Here is an 11128-nt window from a genome sequence, read left to right on the forward strand (position 1 = left end):
CTTTGCCTGAGCTACCATTTCTTGCTAAATAGTGGAACACTGACCCAGTGACACAGCCTCTGGATTCAAGCTGACTTGTACCTTGTCAGTCTGCTACATGCTTGGAGGAAGCTTTCACCTGCTCTCATAGAAATGTCTTCAATTAATTGTTAATAAGCAAAAAAAAACCAAAATCCCAAAACAAATTCTCCCTTGTGACTCATTCCATGTGCCTCATCTCTTTAATGCCTGTCATTAGACTGTCAGTACACTGAGGCATAATTCAGTATTATTTAATGTCTAACAAGAATCAAGAAATCAAGCATCTTGACCCAACAAAAGCAACAGAAACCAAGGGAACTGCACTGTACTCACAGACAGCAGTTGAGAGTTTTACTGGTTCTTTGGGGCCAGCTGGTCCTGTCCAAATTGCTGCAGTCTTGAACCTTCTTCTCTAAAAATTTATTTCTTAAAAATATCCCAGTTTAGCCATCTATAAATGGGTCACTTAAGCCATATAAGTAATTTTGAAAATTTACAGCCACGTTCTTGAATAGAGAGGTCACATTTTTATTTCAGCAATATGGATATAAATTAGAACCCTTCCTTCTCTCTTTCTCAAAATAAAGAAGAATGCTATTTACTGGGATATATTTTGTAGCCCTTCAACACAAATACATGCACGCTAAGACCGAGACCACCAATACCAAATGCAGAATTATTTATTGCCATGTGAAAGATAAGTACACACAACAGAGCAAAGAGAAAAAAAATTGAAAATAAGTTTTTAAATTAAAATTACAGAGCAGAAATAACAGAAGAACTTAAACACATTGCTGCCCCAAGAGGATGTGAATTTCAATGGAAAATAACTACCAAATGTTTCCAAAGCCAACCACAAAAAATCAAATAAGATTCAACTTAAATGCAATTTATTCTGAAGATTTTGTTATTATACAGTCACACATGCATGTAGTATTCATGGTTATTTCTCAAAAATTAAACTCTTCTGGGCTCAAATTTGTGTAACACCAAAAAAGGGTTTTAAAAAGAGAAATCCCTCTATTCTGTGAAACAGTTTCTGGGAACTTTCCTGGAAATCCCAGCAAGATCAGCCAAAGAAAATTATCTATGGGGAATTGTGATTGTTGCAGCAAATGTGAGCTTATACTCTGATTCATTTAATTAAGTTCTTTGAGTGAATAACGGGATACAAAACAAGGGGCATACAGAAGAAGAGTAATCAAGCTATAACAAGATCTCTCCAGTTATTAACTGTAAATTACACAAATGTAAATCCAGATCAGCAAAAAAGCCCTACCGCACTTACAAGTTATGATTTTTCAATAGAAGCTTTAAAGCAGCATTTGTCAATGGTGTTAATTTTAAATTATATGGCTAGTGACAACACTGCATACCACCCAAGGTTTCAGCATGCTGGGAAAATCACATTTCTCTTTTGAAGTTGTATTTCAAAAAAACAATCATTTTTGAAGGATATTAATGGGTACAGAGTGAGAGAAGAAAACACACATAGTGAATAAGTTAAAATAAAAAAATAGATGTCTAAGAGACATATTAAATGTCCATATTCCAAAGCCTGAGTGACTTTTCATTTCTATTCCAATTTAAATGAATAGTAATATGTGATAATTGTGGTAGGAAAATAGAAACTCTTCTCTCATAAGCAATAGTGCTGCTTCCAAACAACAACGGCACTGTTAACACATTCATTTGTATTGTAGTATATTAGTAAGAGTCAAAAATTGTTATGAACTTGTGGTTATTGAGTGAAGTGCATTGATAGGTCCGTGAATCCCTCTTGGACAAGCACATAAGGCACTCGGCAACTATGGATCTGTGGCTATCATTAGCATTGTCTTTGAGTAGGGCGGCAGCTCCATTTGGGTGAAGACTGGTCTCCAGTGGTCCTCAAGGAGATGTACATCTACCCATGCTTATTGTTGTACAGCTTGGAGAAGAGCCACCTTGGAGAAATGGCATTAAATCCTGGGAAGAAAGTGTAACAGGAAGAAGTGAAGTACTCAGAGATGGAGACTGAGATGCTGCTAAGTTAGAACTGATGTTGATAGCCTTCTAATGAAGTGTAGCAAGAGAGATGAAAAGAGACACAATGCTTTATATTCGTCTCCACAGTTTCTGACGTACCATTCAAAGCACCACCATAACTAAGACATGCCAGCTTGAACCAGGACTTACAACAGTTTTTTTAAAAGTATGTTATGTCTCAGAATGGCCTTGAAAATATGCCTCAGTCACACCTTGTGTTTCAGATTACTCACAGGTTCCTGTGACATTTTTATGTTCGAGCTGGGAAAAATCAAATGGGCCAGCTGAAAAAACTTAATGCACTTCATTTTTCCTATTAAAGAAATAAAAAACAAAAACAAAAGCTAACAAAAACTTCAACAAACAAAAGAAAAACCTACCTGATATATTTTAAACAGAAGAGTTGTATTTTGGGCATTCATACCACTGTCCAGTTACAAATACAGCAAATCCTAGGGCAGTTCTACATAGCTCAATTACAGCAGAAGAGGAAGTAAAAATTTCCACCCCACATTTCAAATACACATGGGGAGAGGAATTCTGCATTTGAACAGCTGTCTTATGTAAAAAGGAGTGATTTCACCCCCAACACACAGGATACCTGATCTGTCAGAAAGCTGCTAACAACCTCTTTAGTACTGTCATCCTCATGTACCTCAGGACACAAACACCTGGGCTGAACTCCAAAATTATATTGTTCAGCAGCTGAATGGCAAAAATCCATCTAGAATTTAAAAATGGTACATCAAATTAACGTGCAGTAAATAATGAATTTTGCAGTCCTTACTCAGTAAAACAATATCCTCACATCACCTTTCCCAGAAAGTGAAGGCTGAGACATAATATACAGTGCTAAATTAAACCTCACACAAACATTACTGACATGTGCAGAGGTACACTGCTTCAAGTGCTTACTCATTGAATGCCATTCAAACAAATGGCAAGTTATTGGGGGTCAGGGGCAATCATCACATGAGGATTTTTCAACTATTCAGAGCTGTGAATCAAAGGTGATGTATTGTTAAATTGAATATCTGTACAAGAGGGCTGTCGTTACAAAGTTTGGTGGCAGTGAGCACTGTACTGAATTTAAATGTCATCTTATTTATCATCCTGTATTATTTTTAGAATGTTTAGTGCTAGGAAATATACTCGTGCAACTTTAATTCTATAGTAAAAAGCTTTCTGTAAGAGAAAAAAAGTTGATGTCAGAACTTTTCAGAAAAAAATATTTCAGTTTCTACAGTTCCCATAGCTGTGAAAATAAGCACCTCTTCAGCTATAGTCTATAACTGTATTCATCATATCAGGTCATTTTGGGAAACTTCCCTTCAGGTGTTTAACAGATTATGGCTTGATCTCCTAATGGAGAAAAAAAATGCATCAAACACCAAATAAAGTAAACCATTTTTATGCATGGAATGGAGGATAAATATTTTATAAAATCCTTCTCTGGCTGATTAGAACCTAGAAATGAGAAAAAGTTCCAAACACCTTTAAAAGTGATTCATTAAATGCTGGAGTCTGCGTCACTGCCTCCTATTGCCACATGGTCAAATTTCATCGTCTCCTGTCAGAGACCAACTGGCCAAAGTGATGGTGGCACCCACTAGCTAAGCAACTTCTGTCCTGATTATCCAGATGAGTTGCTGCTTTCAAAAAACAGAGCTGCTCAGTACAGGACACCTTCCTATTTTCTTAGTACACACACTTTTCCAGATTGGTTCCCCCTAAAAAGGGTTCATATTCATGGAGACTGCTAGGATTAAATTTGGGTGGTTCTTAGCAAGAGATGGATATTAGAACCAAAATATTCCCATTAAATCAGCCAGATCTAGGATCCTCCCCTTCTTGCTTCTTAATTGTCACCATGACAATGTCAACACTTCAATCATCAGTGCTGAACATATGCAAGATGTGGCCCAGCTTGTCACTTGGAGTCGTTACCTAGACTGCTTTCAGATGCACTACTGCGTTTGGTTTATATTTCTTCAGTTTTCTTCACAGTCAGAAAGCTGGAGAAAGGGGATGGGAACCTTGTGGCATAGAAAAAATAGCAACATAATGCCCAGTTATTAGGCTAACAGTACAAAACGGCTTTAAAAGCCAACTTCAACACCAATGTTGGAACAGACCGATGCCAGGATTGATTGTTGCAGTATCTCTTTGGCATCTGACTCAAGAAAGACGTGTGTGCTTTATCACAGTAACTGGGGTCACTGTAAGTCATATGAGGAGCAGCTGAGGGAGCTGGGTTGTTTAGCCTGCAGAAAGGGAGGCTCAAGGGAAACCTTATTCCTCTCTACAACTACCTGAAAGGAGATTGTAGCCAGCTGGGAATCAGCCTCTTCTCACAGCAACCAGTGACAAGAAGAGGAAATGGCCTCAAGATGCACCAGGGGAGGTTCAGGTTGGGCATCAGGAAGAATTTCTTCTCTGAAAGGGTTGTCAAGCATTGAATGAAAGGATTGTCAAGCATTGAAATGGACTTCCCAGAGAAGTGGTGGAGTCATCATCCGTGGAGATGTTCGAGAAACAACAGGATTTGGCACTTAGTGCTATGGTTTATTTGACAAGGTGGTGGTCAGTCAAAGGTTGGACTCCATGATCTTGCAGTTCTTTTCCAACCTAAATTATTCCGTATATAGCAAAAAGTTGCAGCTGATTTAAACAAGGGCAAATATTCCTCATCATGGAAATCTAAACCTTTACTAACATAGTAGCTTTAATATTATGTTACATCCTTAGTGTTAATTTGGTCTAAGAGTAAGTGTTTCATAAGCATGGTTTTATTTTTAAGCAAAACCTTTGGAATTCTTTTAAAAGATGTTTACAGTAGTTAAAGAAAGATCACATTTTAAAGGTACATTTCTAATTACATTCTGGCAGAACCTTAGTTGGGAACACTACCAGCACTATTTTGATAGCAAAAGCTGTGACAGATACACCAGCTAAGGTTATCTGCTGTCTGCTTATTATCATGATCAAATTAAAATACAAGAATATGGTCAGCAAACCATATATATGACATAGAACACTGGGGTGCAAAAATTTGGAACAACCTTAGGAAATTTGTGAGTGTACAGAACAAGACTGGAGTGTTTCACTGGAAGAACTAAATGACTTCAAGGACTGAAGCAGTAAGAATAGGATGAAATCCAGAACTGCCTAGCTCAAACTCATGAAGCTAGCAGCAAAAAATATCACAATAAACTGGGTACTTGCCAGCTGCACGTGGAGGAGAAAACTTTAGATGGTTCAATCAAAGTCAGGGTTAGTATAAGCCCCTAAAGAGAGGCAGCAACGGTAAGCAAGTACAATTCAAAAACACATGGGGTATTTCCAGCAGTGAGGGATGTGCTGGTCATACGTCACTAGAATACTGTGTAAAATTTAGGTCACTCCTTTCAAGGACAGACACAGCTGTGCTCCATATGGGGGAGTTCCACAGCCACAGCCCTGTCACACGGCCCCCAAGCATGTGCCTGGGCTCCCATGTTTGTGCCTGGGAAATCCCATGCCATGCACCACATGGGCAGGAAATCCAGGCTGTGGGAAATGTGAACAACACAGATGGCCAGCGAGTGCACAATCCATCCGAGCCTCTTCAGTCACACCGGGCTCACCAAGATGGGTTGACTCTACAGTGTGTTGGCTGATACAACAAGAGAGGCTTCAGAACAAAATGTACCCAAAGTTTTCATTTGTCCTTTGGGCTTCCAGTAGGTCCAAGCCATATCGCACAGCAGCGCTCAAATAACAGAGCACATGTAAGGTACACCCAGCATGTCCCTGAAATGCCACGTTCCTTGCCCAGGTGTTCAGCTGTCAAGCTGCATCTGTGTTTGTCTGTGACTTCCAGATGTCAACCTGACTGATGAGAATGATTGCACTGAACCAGTGACCATATGTTGTGCCAAGCAGTGCTAATGCAATGAAAAGGAGGAGAGGGTAGAGCCATCTTTTGTTCTCCAATTAATTCCTTTCTATATGATGCAGGCAAATGGACTTGTCATGAAACAGGTGCAGAAAATTGCTTCTAGAAGGATCAGAGAAATAGAAAATCCATCTCATGAGAACAGACTGTGCAGACATCTGAACAAACAGGTGCAGACCGATGTGAGCCTCAGTTGGCCTCACACTGTCCCAGAATCTACATGGCCTGAATTAAATCAGTGCTAATGAAGTTTCCAGCAGAACTCACCAACTCAGGCTCAGCATTACACTGCCATAGCCCTACAGGCACCAGGAGAGGGCCAATTCATATCCCAGTTCACTGAGATTAACAGAGAGCTTGGATCTGCCTGTCCCCATCAGTGCCAACACACCCCACAACAGTTTGGCTTGTTAGTCCTGGCTGAGCAGTGCCCGAGGGGGTAGGACTGCCCTCAATGATCTTAAAGGTCTCTTCCAAACCAATGATTCTACAATTCTTTAACTCACAGAGAAAGAGGAGAGAGGATAACTGCCTCATCAAAGAGACAATGTTGGCACACCAACAAACAGCGTAAATATGCCATAGATACAGTTAAGCTGAAAATATGAATAATTCTATCCATTATAGCAGCGAGATCCTGGAAGAGCTCTCACAAGTAATGGAGGAAAACTGTAATTTTAAGGTGATGATTTATTTTTCTGAACAGATCTCTGTGCCACAGAGGTGTCTGAAACACCCGTAGATGCCCCGTAAGACCCCACCCTGAAAATCTCTGTTAGCTGCGAACTGCAAACCAAAATCCAATTGAAATCAGAAATTTAATTAAAAGCAGCACTTCTGAGCCAGCTGCTGGCAGGCATTATGCTGGTAAAAAGTGACAGCTGCTTCATTGGCAGTGCAATGTCAACAACTGTAGAAAAGGCCAAGGAATAGGCATGGGACACAACTGTTCAAGGAGCATCCAACTTTGAAGAAGGTATTTGTAAAAAAGGATTCAGAGGCTTTTGTCTATGGTTTCATCAGCTGAGATACTTTACTCCTAGTTTATATTTTGCTGCTGTCTTCCTTGTTTGTTTGGTAGTTTTTTGGCTCAATGGGAGCATAATGCCAATTAAAATTAGTTGAGAGAATGTCAGGTTTTCCAAATACAACATAATTGTTCTTAAAAAACTATTTCCTCATTACCTAACAAATCCAGGGTTTGTTTGCAATAAATGTGCATTTCAGAGATCTTTCCCATTTTTACAAGTGGACTTAGATCACTTTGATCCATTTTATTTGCATATGTAAGTATATGATTCCCATTTTTAAAATGAGTTATTAATACTTTTCTAAAAAAGGCAGCATTTTCTTGTTTTAAGAAATTCAAACTTGGTTTCAAGTAAGACAGAGTAGCAAGGGATTAGTATTGTGGCCATTAAGTTCCACAGGGAAGGGGGAACCGTTCCAGGTACCCAGAATAATTCACACATTGAAGACAGTGCATTGGAACCCAAAATTTCATATCTAAGTTTAAAAGTAACCATTTAGTCTTTGGTTGTTTTTTTCCTGCTAGATCTTCAGGTAGATGTGATGTGCCCTCAGAAATTATTAGCTGTATCACATAGATATGCTTGTCACAGTTTTTCCCTGTGAAGAGACTATATTGCTTAGTCTAAGAATAACTTTAAAATTCACAGAAAGTGAGAACTGTTGAGCAGTTAAAAATAAAAAGTCATAGGAGGATGCACTGTTAGGCAGAAACATTGAGACCCTTTAAATCGACTTGAGCTGTTGAATTAACCTAAACATTTTAGGTCAGATCCTGATCCCAGAGGATTAAAAATGATTTGCAGTGATAACTAATGTTTCTCCTTTTATTTCTGTTTTCCTGCTAATGAGTATCAGATATAACATTGCAAGACTACACCGTAAACAAAGTGCAAAGTTAATCATTTTCAAAGGAACTGTTTATTCACAGTAGGCTGTGTAAAAAGGGAAGGAATTAAGCCTGAGTAAATAAACCATGAAGGTAGATGAGAATATACAGAGAAATCAAAAATAAGAAGATGCAAGTTAAAAAATAACTGGGTATATGATGAAAGCAAAATATACTGCTTACGAGGAAAATTCAACAACTGAGTAAAATGCTGAGTAATTTAATTTGTGCATTAAATTATTTGCAATTTCCTGCATAAAAGTAAAAATAGAAGAGAAATTCAGGATCTCGTTATGCCAAAGATCTTTTCTTCATCCAAGAGCAGAGGAGCTAGAAGGTTTACACAATTTTATGTCAATTAAAATATTCCATATAAACAATGCAGACTTGTCCAAACTAACTGACTTCCACTTCCAATTCTTTCTGGGCAAAGTCTGAGAATGAAATACTGCATTGCAATATAAAATAAGCAAATTTCATCTATTTTGGAACAAGTGAAGAATTACATGCAGTTCAGATACATCAAAATCTTTCTATCTGGCTGCAGAGGCCTATTATTAGGCTGTGTTAAACCTGTCCAGGAACTTCTTCTACTATTGATAAACAATCCACACATTAACTTAGGATATTAAGATGTGTTCCTTCCAGTTCTTATGTATGTTTGTCATTAATCCAAAACAATATTGCCAAACCTCGACCACAGAAATAGTAAAAATAAATACTAGAGGTCTGGGAAGAGAAATCCTGAGGTCACAAAGAGAAGGTAACTTCAAGGGAGTATCCTGGAAATTAAGTCTTATAGATCATCATGGGCTGAAAGAAACAAATTCAGCAATTGCATAATGCCATTTTACATGGCTAAAAATAATAAGAGTCGTGGGGTGAATGCCAGGAAAAAAAAATCACTGGAAAACTTCACAAACATTTATGCTCAAATAAAAGGCTTGAAGCAAGAAAGTTGTTTGATGAGAGCCTCCATGCACAGAAATTGTGCCTTCCAGCCTCCTGCTTGGCATGCCACTTGCTTCAAATGAGTCAGTCATGTTTACAGAAATCGTTTACACAAAACCAGGCCCCATTATGTTCATAATATACATTTTAGTGATGGTGAGGATAAAAGGTCAGCAGAATAATCATCTCCATTCTATATTCAAAGTAGGCTGATACTCCTGCCTTTCAGTAAACTCCTCCATTCTCACTAAAGTGTTTGTTCCTCCGCTCTACAGCTTATTCAAAACCATTAAACCACTGCTGGATAAAACCATTATATTGTAGAAAATGAGGGTCACCCTGAGGAAGATTATCTTATACATGATCCCTAAAAATTTTCCTTGAATAAATGTTTTTTTAAATGCTATTTTTTCCTGCCTTTCCCTCTGTTAGAGAATGAAAATTCAAACGTGTGTATCATTTCAGGCAGGGCATATGCAATCGCCTTAAAACATGAGAATTATTAAATTGTATAATATTCAAATTCTTTATATTCTACTGCACTTGCTAAGGAAAGTGAGATGATGAATACTGGACCCTCAGTTTTCAGATCTCCTTTTGTTTGTTATCGTACTACATGGCTCAGGCAAAATCACAATCACAAGGAAAACACCAGGAGTTTTGCTGCTGATCACTCACAGCTTTCATCACAAAAACCTTGGGGCTCTGAGAACCAGCCTGTGACAAAGACTGCCAAGCAGCAGTGAGACACCCCCCCCCACGGCAAAGGATCTCAAAGCAGTGATGTTCCTTTTATCCTGACAGAGGCTGGACCCAGTCTTTCAACTCAAAACTATCCCAGTAACATTTTGAGAAAATACTCTTGCTATGCTGCCTTTTAAAAGATGATAAACTAACCTGAGTTATCAGCCTGCTGTGCCCATCTCTCTAAACAGCCTTAGTGTATTGAATTTTTATGTCATGTGCTGAAACACATTCTGTTGTAAAACACTGCACGTGGTGAATTTTGTTAAAATCTTCTTAGAGATTTATGTATGTTTGTCATTAATCCAAAACAACAGATTTAGATTCAAGCAAATTGCATCTCCTTAGCCTCATCTACAGCACACCTGAAACAAAGACAATGGAAGAAGTATTTTCTGTTTTCTGCCAAGGACTTAATCTGTATTCATTGTGTATAAAGTCGCTGCTTAAGTATTACTCTACAGGGTTCCACTTCTGGACTAGACTGTTGTCTAGTTTGCTGCAGAACAAACCATTCAGATGACTGTAATTATACTGTACTACCAGGGGGTCCAGCCTGAGCTCTTGAGCCACAGCAGCTTTCAAGCACTTTGCTTGATGGGTAGCACGGATGTGCTTGGCACAGGAGGTTCTGGATAATCTGATTTCCCACTGATGGAAGTGTGTTAGCAGCTGCTGTTGAAGTTGATATTGCTGGCTTCCCCCAGAAGCCGGCTGTGCACTCCATCCAGCTACATTGCCCAGCTGGACCTTGTGACAGCCACTATCACCTGTATGTCTCCTATGCTATTCCACTACACAAAAGGGTAAGACTATACACATTTGCAGTGAAACTTGTAGTGAAGCTCTTAACACACCTCACTATGCAATTCCACGAAGGGATGGATGGATGGATAATATTCCTAAATCAGTCTGATGGGATGGTCCTGTTAGCCCTGCCTTGGCCACAAGCTGTGGACATTTCTCTTGTGCTTCCCCTGCATCACAGGTGACCATTTCCTTTCATCATTAGCAAGTTTAGGGAACTAACATGTCAAGAAATAACTCTTTCTTTCTAAAGCCAAGCTCTTCTGCCCCCTTAGTCCCCAAAGCATGTCACTGCAGGTCACTGCAGGATCAGTGAGGCAGAAGGCACAGTGCAAACAGAAGTAAGGAAGGATTAATGGGAAAGTTGCACCTTTTGTCATTCGAGTTGCAATGAAAGTTATGCTATTAGACACTATTTTAGGGATTCTAAAATAAACTCACTCACCAAAACCATCTGGGTTTAAAACGGGAATTCTTTAATCCAGAACCTTATGTTTATCTAGCTTCTACCCCAGCCTGACAGGCAGCTGGCATAACAGGGGCACTAGGGAGCAGCCATGGAGAGACAGGTGCAGAAACCCACTAACACATCAGGGGAACTGCACACTTGGTCACAAAGCCTTGGTAGATGGCCCACAGACACAAGAAAATGTTGGTTTCCACTTAGGATGAGATGAGACCTGAGCATTGTACTAACAGACCTGTGGCTGTGGAATCAGTCC

General features: G+C 39.1%; 1 long non-coding RNA gene across 1 annotated transcript in view; it reads right to left on the reverse strand.

Moving 5' to 3' along the window:
- Positions 1 to 685: 685 nt before the first annotated feature.
- Positions 686 to 11128, reverse strand: part of LOC108445414 — a 74634-nt gene continuing 64191 nt past the window's right edge. Inside the window, exon 7 of the long non-coding RNA XR_001860269.1 lies at positions 686 to 1989. This is a non-coding gene — a long non-coding RNA (uncharacterized LOC108445414). The remainder of the gene's footprint in view (positions 1990 to 11128) is intronic.

This window comes from Corvus brachyrhynchos, unplaced genomic scaffold, assembly GCF_000691975.1.
Source record: "Corvus brachyrhynchos isolate BGI_N302 unplaced genomic scaffold, ASM69197v1 scaffold1, whole genome shotgun sequence".
In the NCBI taxonomy this organism is placed as follows: Eukaryota; Metazoa; Chordata; class Aves; order Passeriformes; family Corvidae; genus Corvus; species Corvus brachyrhynchos.